Source organism: Suncus etruscus, chromosome 9 (assembly GCF_024139225.1).
Source record: "Suncus etruscus isolate mSunEtr1 chromosome 9, mSunEtr1.pri.cur, whole genome shotgun sequence".
NCBI classification, from domain to species: Eukaryota; Metazoa; Chordata; class Mammalia; order Eulipotyphla; family Soricidae; genus Suncus; species Suncus etruscus.
Window position 1 is genome coordinate 94,393,228 of NC_064856.1, and position 15,823 is coordinate 94,409,050.

At 47.0% G+C, this 15,823-nt stretch overlaps 1 long non-coding RNA gene across 1 annotated transcript in view; it reads left to right on the plus strand.

Moving 5' to 3' along the window:
• The window catches only part of LOC126017946 (uncharacterized), a 109,226-nt gene that overhangs the window by 73,735 nt on the left and 19,668 nt on the right, over positions 1-15,823 (plus strand). Inside the window, exon 2 of the long non-coding RNA XR_007498903.1 lies at positions 4,999-5,130. This is a non-coding gene — a long non-coding RNA (uncharacterized LOC126017946). The remainder of the gene's footprint in view (positions 1-4,998; positions 5,131-15,823) is intronic.

A 15,823-nucleotide genomic window follows, 5' to 3' on the forward strand; every position in this document is an offset into this window, starting at 1 on the left:
CAACCAAACAGCACTCACTGCTGGTGGGCCATATCAGACTCCTCTGCGGGCCGCATGTGGCCCGCAGGCCGTAATTTGAAGACCCCTGGCCTATTCCAAACTCTACTCCTGAAACTCTGTGTTTGAGCCCAATGGAGACTGGAACATTGTAAATTTTGGTCCCAGTCAGGGAAGATTAAGGAAGTGCGGTTCATGATGTGATAATGAAGGGGCAGTGGAGGGAAATGTTTCTAGACAGATGAAACTCGGCTCTTTGAGGGACAGTGTGAGGATATACAGGGGTGGTGGTTGTCTCTGCTACATAGACCATGGGGAGCATAGAAGGTTGAAAAGCAAGAGAATGTGGCCTGTTCCAAACTTTACCTCTGAAACTCTGTTTCGGCCCAGTGGAGACTGGAACATTGTAGACTTTGGTCCCAGTTAGGGAGGATTATGGAAGTGAGGTTCCATGATGTGATAATGTAGGGGCAGTGGAGGTAAATGCTTCTAGAAAGATGATGAAACTCAGCTCTTTGAGGGGCAGGGTGAGGAATGTCGAAACCTGAATGCTTGAGAAACTCATCAGGAGGGTTCACATACAACCATATCCGGGTCATTCACAGCAGTCATGGTTCATTCCTGATGTCTACTAAAGGGCCAGCCAATGCCAAGCACCAGCCTTGTTCTCTCATGCCAACCCTCCTCCAGTCTTGTCCTCTGTGTCTGGCACATAGGGCAACTGAGGAAGAAATCATCAGACACTAAACTAAGCTACCTTCCACCTGCAGAGGTCCCCACCCCCCCGCCGAACTTTCCTTGGACCTCAACTCCTGCTTTGTTTTGGGGTCCTCTTTTGGAAGTTGCAAAGCTGAGAGAAGAGAGTTGGGGTGATGAGTGATGAGAGTGGCTTCACCGGGGCCAGAGAGATAGCATGGAGGTAGGGTGTTTGCCTTGCATGCAGAAGGATAGTGGTTTGAATCCCGGCATCCCATATGGTCCTCTGAGTCTGCCAGGAGCGATTTCTGAGTGTAGAGTCAGGAATAACCCGAGTGCTGCCGGTGTGACCCAAAACCAAAACCAAACAAAAAAGAGAGTGGCTTCACCATAGAGAGGGTGCCCTTCTGTGTGTGTGTGTGTGTGTGTGTGTGTGTGTGTGTGTGTGTTTCGATGGTGGAAACATCAGCCCAAAGGAAAGAAAAGGTGAAAACTCACTCCTCTTTCTACCTGCTCTTTGACAAAGCCAGTGTATGTGTAGAGGGGGAGGGGGCGATGAACAAACTTAAGCAATAAAATATTTCATTTGAGTGTGGTAATTGCCAAGTAATAATGTAGGGGTGAGGTATGTATTAATTGTGTCAATTAATAACACCCAGGAACAGGCTGAAGCAGTAACACAGTAGGGAAGGCGTTTGCCTTGAATGCAGCTGATCTGGGTTCTATCCCTGGCATCCCATATGGTCACCTGGAGCCTGTTAGGAGTAATTCCTGAGCATAGAGCCAGGCGTAACTCCTTAGCACCTCTGGGTGTGGCCTTCACAACAATAATGCTCAGATAGTCATTGAACATTTGGCTAAAGTGATAGATAGTATTGTCAACCCAGGTTAAATCCCTGGAATCCCCTGGAGTCCTCTAAGCCTGGCCAAGAGTGAACTCTAAGGTCAGAGCCTGGAGTAAGACCTGAGTCCCATTGGGCATGGGTCCCAAACCAAAAATAAAGAACAAAACAAACATCTGCTTTCTGACTTGACTTACAGATAAGCACATATGTATGCACTCACTGTGAGTGTCTGGGTCTGTGCTGCGGGACGGTGACATGCAAGTGTGTGTGTGTGTGTGTGTGTGTGTGTGTGTGTGTGTGTGTGTGTGCGAGAGAGAGAGAGAGAGAGAGAGAGAGAGAGAGAGACAGAGAGACAGAGAGACAGACAGAGACAGAGACAGAGACAGAGACAGTGACAGAGCTGGGTTAGGAAACCTTCCCTACACACCCCCTACAATGCCACTTTCACAACCCACAGCTTTTCCTGGAACACAGAGCTGTTGATCTTTTCTGGGGCATGGTATGGTATCTTGCTGGGTCAGAGATGGACAGTGGGGGTGGACACAGAAGCCTGGCAGCTCCCTAGAGGTATCCACTCTGTAGCAGAGAGCTGGCTCTACTTAGAAGGGAGCCTGACTTCTAGGTCGCTTCCCTGGACTGTGGGAGAAAGTTCTGGAAATGACTGGAGGTTTTGAGGTCTTCCCAGTCCCACCACTTCATGCTCTGGGCACCAAGAGCCCTGGTTCTTGCTTAGATGTCACCACTGTGACTTGCTGTGTGATCTCAAGCCAGTTGCTCCTCTACTCTGTTCCGTGAAGTCGAGAGCTGACTCCAAGTCTCCCTCCGAGGGCCTTTGGGGCTCAGCCGTCCTCGGTTTCTGATCTGGTTTGTACTAATTAGGAATCGGAGACGATTTAAATTCAATAGCTCTGCTCCTCAGCTAGTAAACCATCGGAAATGATTCCCGCCGTTATGACTTCTCAAAGACTCACTCGTGAGCGATGAGAACCCAAGCTGAAATCAATAGCTTTTATTCTGCAGACGGAGAAATGGCAGCTTCCGTGGCTGCTGCTGGGCACAGCAATTCATTCTGGCATTTTAAATTTTTATGTTTCTGTTTATGGACTGCCATTAGGTAATATGGATCTGTCCTGAAGGTTGATTTTTTTTTTCATTAACTTAACTCATTTTACTTATTAGTTCGCGTTTATAGCTCAGGTTTAATAAGCACATGGTGCGAAATTAGTAAAGCAGTCCTTCTTGAGCAATATTTTAAAATCAAGACTCTGTGCTGAGTCTTTCCGGGTTTATTTGCTCATCACTCACTTCTGTGATTGGGCATCCACTCTGCCAATTCACTGTGTGACCTCTGACATCAGGGTCATTTGCCCAGTGACATGACCTTGAATACCAGTGTCACAGGGGAAGGACCAGGTTGAGTCATAAAATCCACAAATTACTGAATTTGGGGGGAGGGTTATCACACCTGTCAGTGCTTAGGGTTTACTCCTGGCAGGCTCAGGGGACCATTTGAGGTACTGGGGATCAAATAAGGGTCTATAGTTTGATATGTGGTGTTGGGGACTGAACCAGAGTGGGCCCAACTGCTGAGATTCTTTTTTTAATCAAGCATTGTCCCTGGGTTAAGAGAGCTGCTTCTCATGCTATCTGACTCAATTCCTGGCACTGATGGAGAGACTTTATGTGCTTTAGAGGAGGAGAAACGGAGGCCCAGTGAAGTTCTGTGGTTTACCTCTACAGTATCATAGCTTGGAATACCAGCCAATACCACTGGATAATACAGCCATTAACCCTCTCCCAAGCCCGTATCAAATCCCCTGCCATGCCCACTGCCATGCCCTCCACATCACCACATCATTCCTCATGCCACGCCCACACATTTATACCATGCCCCTTTTGTCATGCCTACACCCACCTCACTCACCAAACCCTACCCAGCTTCTCCATCTTTTTCTGATCTCTTTCCACCTGACCCAGCTCCAGACTGCTTTTCCTATATTTTTGTTGATGTCTTTTTTCCTTTTTTTTTTTATCGATTGAGGTTATGTGATTTATAATCCTATTAAAGATGGCTCCCCATGCACAGACTTCCAACACTACATCCATAATCAATCTACCCACCTCCCTCTTTCAAGGATCCCAAGACACCTCCCTTTCAGCCTCCCACACCCCCAGACTCGGTAGTGTGGATCAGTTCTCCCATTGTATGGCCTTTGCCTCTTTGTGGCTCCCTTGCTGTGAACCCCACATATGAAAGAGATCTGTCCCTTTCCTTCTGATTGACTTCACTCATCATGATATCCTCTAGTTTCATCCATTTTGTGATAAATTGCAAGATTTTGTTCTTTCTGAGAACAGCACAGTATTTCATTGTATGTCTAGGTCACAACTTATTGATCCATGTATTCATAGTTGGGCATTTGGGTGTTTTTCATGTATTTTAGCTCTACTCTATGAACTTCTGTGCCCCGCTTTCTCGATGCTTTTGGATAAAGTGCCTCATCTCTATTCTAGCAGTCAAAGCCATCAAACATCTTGTCCCCACTCCCTTGCAGCTCAAGCTCATGATCTAGTGTATACCCACCCACACCTGGGCACATTCATGGCTTTGCATACCCAAGTCTCTGCCTGATTTGCCTTCCTCACATCTCCATCCACTCCACTCTGCCCCTTCCTCTGAACTCACTGCTGTGGGAAGAGTTGCCCTTATGTAGCTAGAAGTACAGTGCAACGCCACCTGTTTCCTGGAATAGTGAGGGAAGACTCCTAGGCGGGAGGAGAGTCAGTATCTATATAGTGGAAGCCTCATACTCCAATCCCAGGAGTATTGGGGAACACAGGTCTGGAAGCAACACAGACACAGGAAATAATCCACACCAGGTTAGGGAGATAAAACAGGTTCATGAACTTCCACCACAAGCTATGTGCAAGCAGGCCAAAGGGCACTGGCAGGCAGAGAGGCCAGCTTTAGGGTCAAAAGCAGAACTCTCTGTCCCGAGGTCTTTATTAGGAAGAGTAGGATCACCCCCATGGGTGGAAAACAGGTAGGGTTAGGGGTCAATCCAGAGGTCACACACACACACACACATACACTGGTGGGTCAGAGAGGAGAGAGAACGGGAGAACAGAGAGAAAGAAGGACCAAGGCCATGGAGACACATTGCCTGAAGAGTTGCCAAGGATGTAATGTAGCCACCCACCCTATCTGCCACCTGCTCCTGCCACACTCACCTTCCTCCCCCTTGTTTCCTCTTTCATATCTACTGGCTGGTTGCCATATGCCAAATGTCCTGCCATGGGCTTTGTCAATGCATGAAAGTCATTTTTGCTGCCTGTATGACTTGGAGAGAGCGAGAGTGATGCTCTTCCCTCGTCACTCTGCCTCCTGAGGGCAGCCTGAACAGGTGTCATCTATTAGACATACCTGTGACTCAAGGCTGGTTCTTCTTTCCTCCAACAGGTGGGCCTCTTCTTGGCAGCCCAGTGATCAGAGTCTCCTGTATTGGCATCAGAACAGCCTAAACCCTTCCATGTGATTTCTAGAACCATTGGCGTTAACACTTTGCTGGATTTTCTGACACGGGCCACCCAGGTAAGGAGCATAGTGCCAGGTGGATGATGGTTGGTTGCTGTTGTTACCTATAAGTTCCATCTGTAGAGCACCCCAGCCTTCTGGATTGCAGAGCTTCCCTGAGTCCCTTCTTCAGCAGGACAACTCTATGGCTATGTCTCTACCATCAAGCAGATCCTGGACCCCCAATTCTGAACTGTGTGGTTCTAGGAAGGCAGGTCAAACTTCCCATGCCTCTGCTTCCATGTGGGCTATACCAAGAAGCACTGGCTTCTTGGATTTGTTTGATGGTAAAAGATCATGTGAAGTACGTGAAACCAGAGAACAGCAGGTAGGGCATTAACTAGCCTTGTACACAGCCAACCTGGGTTCAGTCCCTAAAATCTCATATGACCCTTCAAGTCCACCTGGAATGATCCTTGAGTGTAGAGCCAGGTATAAGCCCTGAATACCAATGGGTGTGACCCAAACACAAAAAATGGAAAGAAAAAGAAAATCAAATAAAGAAGGTCGTGTAAAGAAACAAGCTTTAAAATGGACCAGAAAATCAGAACCTAAGAAACATACTTTGTTCCCAGATTTCTTCTACAGATATATATACCAGGTGTCTCCTGGGAGAGATCATGAGGGTAGGGGTCTCTTTCTGACTTATGTTTACATAACCCAACCCCTATCTCTGCTCAGCCACTCACTCACTGGCCACTCCTTGTTGGAAGGAATGAATGAAGGAATATGTATTACCTATTTCATAAAGAATCTTCAAGACAAGGGGCTAGAGCATAGCAAAGCAGGTAGGGCATTTGCCTTGCATGTGGCTAACCTGGGCTCAGTCCCCAGCATCCCATATGGTTCCCTGAGTTTACCAGGAGCGATTACTGAGTGCAAAGCCAGAAGTAACCTCTGAGCACCATCGGGTGAGGCCCAGAAACAAATAAACAAACTTCAAGACAGGCTTTGCAGGTCCCATGTTCAGAATATGGGTGTTGTTCTGTATGGGATGAATGAATGAATGAATGAATGAATGAATATGTATAAAACTCAGACATAGCAGTTCTTTAAATAAGAGATTAGTTTACCTCTAAAGAAAATTCTTGCCTAATAAGGATTCTTCTACACAAAAAACATTAGGACTCATATTCCTCATATCCTGTGAAATCCCCTCCAGGGCTGGTCTGTAGGATGTACCACATTCACACCCCCAGTCTTTCCTCTCTGATCAGCCATAGGGGGAAATCTGCTGAGGAGAAGGTGCACAGCCCATTCTCATGCCTTACATATGTGTGCATTGCTGAGTTGCCAGGAAAGCTGGGAATATTGTTCTGGCCATGACAATCCTATTACAAAGGAAGAAGTGGGTAAGAATATTAGGGGACTTGCCAGCTGAGATAATTCTTATCTCCCTAGTATTTTTTTTTTATCATCTTCCCACTTTTCTTTATCTCTCTGTTTCTATCCATGGTTTTGCCTTTTCCAGAATTCCCTGCTTCAGATCAACGTCCTTCATTTAAGGGGCTCCATACCTTTTCAGGATTTGTGAAGTCCCTTTGCTCCTCTGTCCCATTTTAGAGGCTGGACCACCATGTGTTTTTCACTCACCTACTGAATGATGTCCTTATGGCTTTTAGCTGGGGCACTTGTGAAGAAAGTTGCTGAAAATGTATTCAGGTTGTTTTTGTATGGAGATGCGTTCAATCGTTGGACAAATAACTAGGTGCATAACAAATAGTTATATTGTGGGAGCTTGTGTAGTTTTGTTTATACATGGGGGAATCATACCCAGCAATGCTCAGGGATTATTCTCAGCTCTCAGTGCTCAGGAGTAATTCCTGGCAGTGCTCAGAGAACCATGTGAGGTGCTAGAGAGTCTAACTAGAGGTTAGATTCTAATTAGAGATTCTAATCGGGAACATGTTAGGTTAGCACCTTAGCTCCTGTGTTATCTATCTGATCCTGGTATATGTCACTTTTTAAGAAGCTGTCAGGGTGCCTTCCGAATGGTTGTGCCATATTGCATCCCTAGCAGCCATGAATCAGAGGTTGTTCCAGTCCCACTGAATTGCTGTGGTCAGTTTCACAAACTTGTGTGGTTTAGACAAGTCATAAGTCTGGTCCCTACTTTAAGTTTGAGGTTTTGAAACTTAGAAGGGCAGGTAAGAGGTCCAAGAACATCTTCCAGAACTTTAGAGATCCAAACCTTCCCTCCCACTGCCTGGACCCATTCGTTCATGTATAGCATCTGCCTTTGACAGCCAACAAAGCAGACAGTGAACCTCAAGGGCAGTGTGAATGGATCTGAGCCAAGGTCAGAGGGTCTCTCTAATTCAGTCAGGAAACAATGGCAGGAGGAGTCAGGCAGATGGAAAGACTGGGGTACCAGCCCCCTCAGGCTGCTTGCCTGTGCCCAGCCTTGGGAATCCAGGGGGCCCATTGGCTCATCTGCTATGAGGGTAAGCAAGAGCCAAAGACTGACCATAGAAGAGACCAGTGTTTTGAGAGGCCCGGGCTGAAGTAAGGCAGAAGGCATGGGCTGAGAGCCAACACTCAACTCAAGCCTAATTAACAAGAAGGGCAATATTTTAAGCTTTTTATTGGTTGCCAATGCATTGGCCATTCAGGACCTGTTTATTGGCACCCGAGGCAGAGCTGAATCTAAAACTCCTGTCCGAGCCCTCTGTTTCCATCCTGGGGCATTCAATCCCTGGCACTGCACTCTCTCCCAGCTTGGCAGTGGGATGCTGACCATCGGAGTGACCCCATTTCAAAGCCAACACAAGAAAAGTTGCTTTCTCCCCAGGAATTATACTATAGTTTCTGGGTTTGAAACTTACTGGCTGATCTAAAGTCACACAACCACTACCAACAAATTACTGGGGTCAGGAGGAAAACCAGTACATGCTGATTGGTCAAACTAGGCCATGTGGGTTATAGGAATGGGGCTAAAGATGTTAGAAGGCTGGTGCTCCATCCCAAAACCCAGGCGTGATTTTCTGTGGAAGAAGGAAGGAATATTGGACCCACCCACACTCACTTACTTCTTGTGGGTACTTGGGTCAAGTTGGGGGTTGTGGTCTGGATCACTTTACAGTACATTCTTCACTGCTGGGCCAAGTTTCTGAATCTATTATAGGGTTTATTGACCCCAAATGGCCTCCCATGAGGCTCTGGAGTGATAGCACAGTAGATAGGGCACTTGCTCTGAGTATGGCCACCATGGGGTAATCCCCCTTATGATCCCTAAAGCCAGGAATAACCCCTGGTGGGGGGTGTACCCTCCCACCAAAAAAGGGAGGAGGGAGAGGGGTGAGGAGGATGAGGAGGAAGAGGAAGAGGAGAAGAAAGAAACAGAAAAAAATGAGTGGCCTCCCAGAGAACCTCCCACCCCCTACCCCCAGCACCCAGACCCTTCTGGAAAGAAAGACTGAACTGGAGATATTCAGGGGTTCTTCAGACACAGCAGCTCCCAATATCTGTGTCTTTCCCCAATCCCATCAGCTCTGTTATGCATTTACGGTGCGGTGGGTAATTTCATTTGAAAAAAAAAAAAAAAAGATTCAGTCTGCACAAAAACGACGGGAAGCCCTGTTTCTGACACTACCTCCCAGCAGTTGCGGCCAAACACAGTTTCAGATCTGTCCTTGGCTTGATTTCTGTCAACCACATCTCAAGCCCCACCCCGCTGGCCCCAGCCTCTCTTCCCTGTGGCTTCTATAGCTCTGACTCACCCTGTTTGTCCGATGACAAACTCCGCTTCTCCACTCCACGATGAGTTCCAGTCTTCATCACTTAACAGTAGGGCTACACCCGCATAAATCCATCTCAGGCTGAAGATCTCAGGAGTCGAAAATGCGCAAGATCACACCTCCCAAACATCTGAATCGCTCACTCGCCCTTCAACGTGCCCTGACATCTACCTTCAAGCACACTCATCCAACACCAAGTCTGTGCGATAATAAAGTGTCAGTGAGCTCTTATCATTTATTGACTTCAGCACTGGAGGTGACAGGCAGAAGGGTGCTCTTGAGTCACAGTACTGAGCTCCCATGATTAACTGGGGGGTTCTGGGACCTTGAGGCCACCAGATGAGGCTGGAAAGAAGCTAGGATGGAACCCTGCAGACCAGCCTGGAAAAGTGCAAGATTCATGAATCAAAGCGTGCTTTGCAAGGCTGGAAAGATAGCACAGCGATAGGGCCAGGGGTAACCCCTGAGTGCTGCCAGATGTGACCAAAAACAAACAAACAAAACAAAACAAAAAACCAAAGTGTAGTTTGCACATGTCATTCTCACACCCCAAAGTTGTGAGCTTGAAGCATCACAAGTTGAATATCCTAGTATGTCAGGGACCTTCTGCCACCATTCTTTTCTTCTCCCACTGGGTTATTCCTTTATTTTCCCACCAATTTTTTTTCTTTTCTTCTGCCAGTGATTTGCTTGTTTATTTCTTTTACTGTGGCTTAGTCATTCAGTTATTCTTCTAGTTTCTCAATTTTTCATTTCCTCTACACCAGCTTACTAATTCATGTTTCATACCAGTATCTGTCATTCATTGATTCTACCACTGACTTGGTTATTCCTTTCTTCTACCTAAGTCTCAGTTCCAAGGTGGTCAGAGATCCCAGGCCTTGGACTTGTTTACCAGGGACCATTTGATTTTGGACCAATTTATTCTGGTTGCTGGGCAACATCTGGAGTCTTGCGGGAGAGGAGTAGACTCCACCCAATGGCTTCTGAGCTGATGGATTTCTCCCTTTCTTCAGCGGGAGGCATGGAGGCGCTGGGCTGTGATCTGAGGGCACAGGCTGCTGTCAGACGCAGAGCTCAGACCCCGGCTCCTGGGGTCACCCTGAACATGTTGTTTAGTCTCTCTCCGATCCTGTTTCCATGTGTCACTAATAGCCTTGAACCCCCAGGGCTGTGATGAGCAGTAGATTAAATAGTGGCTGTTAAAACACAGAACCAAGCTGGGGGAAAGGCTGGAGAAATAACAAGCTATTTCCTTGCATAAAATTCTCTCTTTTCCACAGACTTCTCCCACCTACGGTGCATTTCTAAGTGAGGAGGAATCACTTCTAAGAAATCATTATAGGGAGGCAGTGAGATAGTTTGGCTGGTAGGGTGTTTGCCTTGCACACACCCAACCTGGGTTTAATCTCCAGCATCCCATTCTCCAGCATATTGCAAAGAGTAATTCCTGAGTGCAGAGCCAGGAAGAGTAACCCCTGAGCATCACTGGATGTGACTCAAAATTAAAATAAAAACAAAAGAAATCATTAGCAGGAATGATTTGTGTTCCTTCACAATCTAGTAACCTAGAAAGATTGAAATGCACAGCAAATGCTCCCCAGCTCCTTCCTTCCTGATGGGTCTCCCCCATCCCTGATCCCACCAACTCCTTAAGTCTGGAATGTTTTACCTTTTTATTTTCTCTCCAAGGGAAAGGGTCAGGTACTTTATTAGAAAGAGACGTTGACCAGATAGGTAGCAGTTAAATTGGTGACAGAACAAAATGCCTGGCACAGGGACCCCTGCCACCCCTTGCTTCCCTCTTTGGGAGGGGCCACCTCATAGGACCCAGCATGTAGTACCCTGAGCTTGAAGCAGACTTGTACCTCCAACCCCCCTTCCCTATCCCCAGCAGCCAGGGGCACAAGCTGTGTGACTCTTTGATCTCTGTGCTGATTTCACCCTGCTGAGCTCTCTCTACTCAGGAGACCACCTAGGGAGCGAGGGTTTCAGTCCGGGAATAACTTTGGGGTCCACCACATTTGTGGATAGCTCCTGGATCTAAGAGTCTTAGGGACCCCCAGATGAGCCCAATTTTCTGTTCTCAGGGTACAACAAAGGCAGGTAGAGGGGCATCCATGTCATGTTGGGTGCAGGGTGGCCCTTGATGGCAGCTCCATCTGTGCCACATGCCTGTTGGGGGGTCCCCAAACACTTTCTTATTTAATGTAGTGCACCAAATAGTTATCACCACTGCAAAATCATAGCACTCTGGTTTAAGTGGCAACTGCAAGATTTTTGTTGTTTTGGTTTGGGGGCCACCAGAGGTGCTTAGAGCTTACTCCTGGTTCTGCACTCAGGAATTACTACTAATGATGTCAGGGGACCATATGGGATGCCAAGGTTCGAACCCAGGTCAACATTGAGCAAGGCAACTGCCCTACCCATGGTATTATCACTCCAGTCCAAGATTGTTTATTTAAAGCTTCACATAATGATCCCATCTACTTTCTTGCAAAAGGAGTTGACTTAAAAACTGCTATTATGCCATTAGATGTTTCTCAGGCACGGAGACTGGCTGTCCTCAAGTCACTGGTTCCTTTCTTCTGTCCTCCAGCCCCTGTACCCCTTCTCTGGTGCAGATGAGCCATTGGCCCCTGCGCCCCATCTCTGGAGCAGACAACACTAAACCCTGGCATATGGAACTAGGTGTGTCTAAGGTGTGTGACCCTCACGGTGACATGGAGGCAAGGTCAGACCACAACCTTAAGCTTTCCTTCTGCCTCACACACCCCAACCACAGCCTGCCCTGAACCTTGTCTCACCTTTTCTCCAAGAGCTTCTGCATCCCCACCCCCAACTCTGTAGGCCCACCTCTTCACAGGCCTGGACTTCCTTTTAAGGGGTTTAGTTTTGGAGCCACACCTGGCAGGGCTTTTACTCTCAGATTGGTGATGGTGGGACGAGGCAGAGCTGGGGATGGGACCAGCATCCCAGCAGGCAAAGCTTGCTTCAGACTGTTGAGCATTCCTAGCCCTCACTCAGGAATGGAATGGGAGAAAGATGAGGGTCTTCTTCCACATCCCCAGAAGGGATGTGGTTCTGTTCTGTTTTTTTTTTTTCACATCTTACAGGGCAGGAAATAATAATATGGTGTCGGAGAGGGCATGTGACATCATATTCTCATTTCTGGGTGCAGCAGGGCATACACACCCCCCAGCCACACTGTCAACCCCCCTCTGAACTGTCTCCTTCATGCTGCTGTTTTGTTTTTGTTTCCTAATAGCTTTATGGAGGTATAATCTATGCATCATAAAATTCGCTCATTGTAAGCATATGATTCAATGATTTGTAGTAGATTTACAAGGCTAGGCAACCCCTGTGCCTGCTGATTTTAGAAAATTTCCATCATCCACCCCCTCTTCAAAGAAACGTGCTCCCTATTGACATCAATACCCCCTCCCTCCAGCCCCATCACCCCACCATCACCCATCAACTTTCTGTCTCTGTAGATGTTGCCTTTTCAGGACATGTCCCCACCCTACAAATCCCCCCCATTGATGCTGTACCCTGTATATTCCAGGTTTTTATAACTTGGTGGGGTTACATGGAGCAGGGTTGAGACTGGGTTAAGCCCATATGCCCACAGTCAAAGCCAGGGGTGAGTGCTGTTTGTTAGAACTTGGAGAATAGGCAAAGAGACAGTGAATGCAAGCTGGGCTTACCAGCTGGAGCCAATCTTTTTGTCCTCTTTTTGATTATATCTAAGATAGAGCCACTCATTCATTACCACTCTTCCAGGAAACTCCTATGCTCTATGCCAGCCTGGTTTCTATCTTCCTGTTTGGGGTACCTCCTGAGGATCAGTGCACCCCTGAGCAAAGTCATATTGATCATATCAAATGATATCATATGATATGATCATATTGATCATATCAAAGTCATATTGATCGGAAGTGGAGGAAGCCAGTGCCTACATAGACTGGAAGTGACTCTAATTTTAAGTGCATATTTTAATACCTGAACAATTTCCAGTCCTCATGTCAGTTGTGGGGGGACAAGCTATAATTCATATCTTTTGTTCCTACTTTTGTAGAAAAGATTCTAGGGTGGGGTGAAGGATAGGGATAGAAAATCCAAAAGGATTTTTTTGGAGGAGGTGATGTCGGAGTGGGACATGGACAGGAACTAAGAGGCTAGGGAAGATTTTAATTTTTTTTCAAAGTGTGCCAGGGATTTTGCTTAGTGATACTTGTTTTTTTTTGTTTGTTTGTTTATATTTATTTTTTTTTATTTGGGAGGCCACACCCAGCAGTGCTCAGTGGTTACTTCTGGTTCTGCACTCAGAAATTGCTCCTGACAAGTTTTAAGGACTAAATGGGATGGCAGGGATTGAACCTGGGTCAGCTGCATGCAAGGCAAATATGCCCTAACCTACCCTACCCAATTTGCTATCATTTCGGCCCCAGGGAAGAGTTTCTTTTAACTTCTCATCCTTTGGCTATGGTGTAACTGCTTCTAGCTAGAGAGAGTCCTGGGGAAGGTCTGCCCTTGCTGTTTATTTGTCTGGAAGCATCATCAGTAAATGATGGTCCAGTGATGGGCCTTGATTTCTCCAGGAGCAGCAGTATGCTACCTTCCCCAGGGAAGAACTTGGACCCGAAGCTAAACTTGGAAGAGCTGCTAAAGAGCCTGGCTGTACTGAGCTCAGGAAGCCGAGCCTGGCAGGCGGGTCCCGGAGTCAGGGTGAAGGTCTTGGTTCCTCCATCCATTCTCCCAAGTGGAGATGGCACCTGCAGCTGAGGACCCCTCCTCCGGGGTACCCTGGAGCCAGGTGGTGACAATGCAATGACTGTGAGCACTAGAGTTGAGTCACCTTCCTGTTCTGCCACAGCCCAAGTGTAAGCATGGACAAGACCCTGTAGTGGACTCTGGGATGGAGTCAGGCACCCCTGAGTACCACACTGGGCACCATGCCCTGCATCTGTTAGCTTCATACCCAATCAACATATAGTTCTGTGGAGCTCCTGCCACAGTTTCTGTTTCTTTCCCAGAATCCATAAATCCAAGGTCCAGGGAGTCAGCAACATGTCCTTCTGGGCGCTCCTGTCTTCCTGTCCCAAAGAAAATTCTGCCTTCAGCTGCTGTCTTTGTATGGCCAATCTCCTCTTTTTAGGGGACTCGACAGATCCTCTGGGCCAGAACCCCACGCTTGGTAGCCTCACTGAACCATCATGACTTCCCATTTCTGCAAAGATAGTCTCACTGGGGATCGGGGTATCCCCGTGAGAGTCGGGGGGAAACATGATTCTTGCCCCTTGCACACACCAACCTCAGATACGATCTGAGATGGAATAAGTATGTAAAAGGTGGGGTTGATACCGGCTACTGTGGCAGTGGTGCTGTTAAATCACCCCACATGCCGTATTTCCAACCCTAGGTGAATGAATCTGAAGGAGGGTCATGCATGAAATAATCCAAACCAGGCTGAGAGTGAAACACATGTAGTCTGGCAATCTTCTACCTTGTATTGAGAGCAAGTTATCTGCCAAAACCGCTGTTTTTGTTGAATACAGAGACCAACCCCAGGTATGGGGAGTAAGGACAGAGTAAGGACAGATAACTCAGGCTATTCAGAGCCCAGTCTGGCTCAAATTTACATGTAAAACAGACTCTATTTGGGGGCTAAAACCAAGATGTAGACAGATACAAAGCCAAGGATGATCTTTGTTTTAGGCAAATCAAGGTGTAATTTAAACTGTGCCTGGGGAGTGCTGGAGGTGTGTGTGTGTGTGTGTGTGTGTGTGTGTGTCTATGTCTGTCTGTGTCTGTCTGTGTCTGTCTGTCTGTCTGTCTGCAGCCAGTCCCAGGGATGGGTGTACCCTTGCCATCCTCTAGCCCCTGTGAGCACACGTGAGCCCCAGCAGATCTTCCTTTGTTTCTTTTTCTTTATTGATCGAGATTTTGTGGTTTACAACACTATTAATCATGGTTTCTCATGCACATAATTCCAATACCACACCCATCACCAGTGTACCCACTTCCCTTCCTCAAGGACCCCAGCACTCTTTCCTCTAGCTTACTCCCCAATTCAATTGTGCTGATCAGTTTTCCCCTTATGCTGCCTTTGACCCTTTGTTGCTGCCTCACTGTGTGGCATTAAGTCTCACACACGAGAGATCCTTCCATAACTGCCCCTTGCCTTCTGACTGTCTTCACTCGGCATGATATCCACTAGTTCCATCCTTATTGCTGAAAATAGCATGATCTTGTTGGCTCTTAGAACTACATTGTATTGGGGCCAGAGAGATAGCACAGTGGTACGGTGTTCGCCTTCACGCAGCCAAGCTGGGTTCAAGTTCTGGCATTGCATATAGTCCCCTTAGCCTGGTAGGGGTGATTTCTGAGTGCAGAGCTAAGAGTAACCCTTGAGCGCCACTGCGTGTGACTCAAAAACCAAAAAAAAAAAAAAAAAAAAAGAGGAGCTACTTAGTATTCCACTATAAAATATTCCATTATAAAATATACCACTATAAGATATATTTTGGGGGGTCACCCAGCAGTTTTCAGGGCCTACTTTTAGCTCTGTGCTCAGGGATCACTCCTGGTGTTACTTGGGGGCCATATAGGATGTCGGGGATCATGTATTGGCCATGCACAAGCCAAGCATCTCACACCTATCTCTTCAACCCTATACCCTGACTTCTTGGGTATTTGGGTTGTTTCCATATTTTGGCTTTTGTTCTCAGTGTGAAGATGAACATGGGTGAGCATATGTCCTTTTGAATGATTGGTTTTGTGTTTGGGAGATATATGCCAAGAAAGAGAATCTCAGCCCCAGCAGATATTTTAGTGCAGCCACCAGAAAATAAGGCAACTCCCCCATTCCTGATAACACAGTGCTGGTGAAGTCAGTGAGACAAGGACAAAGAGATTAACTCTATGGTGTCTACAATCATGACACTAAGCTGGGGCCCGGACATGGGGACTTT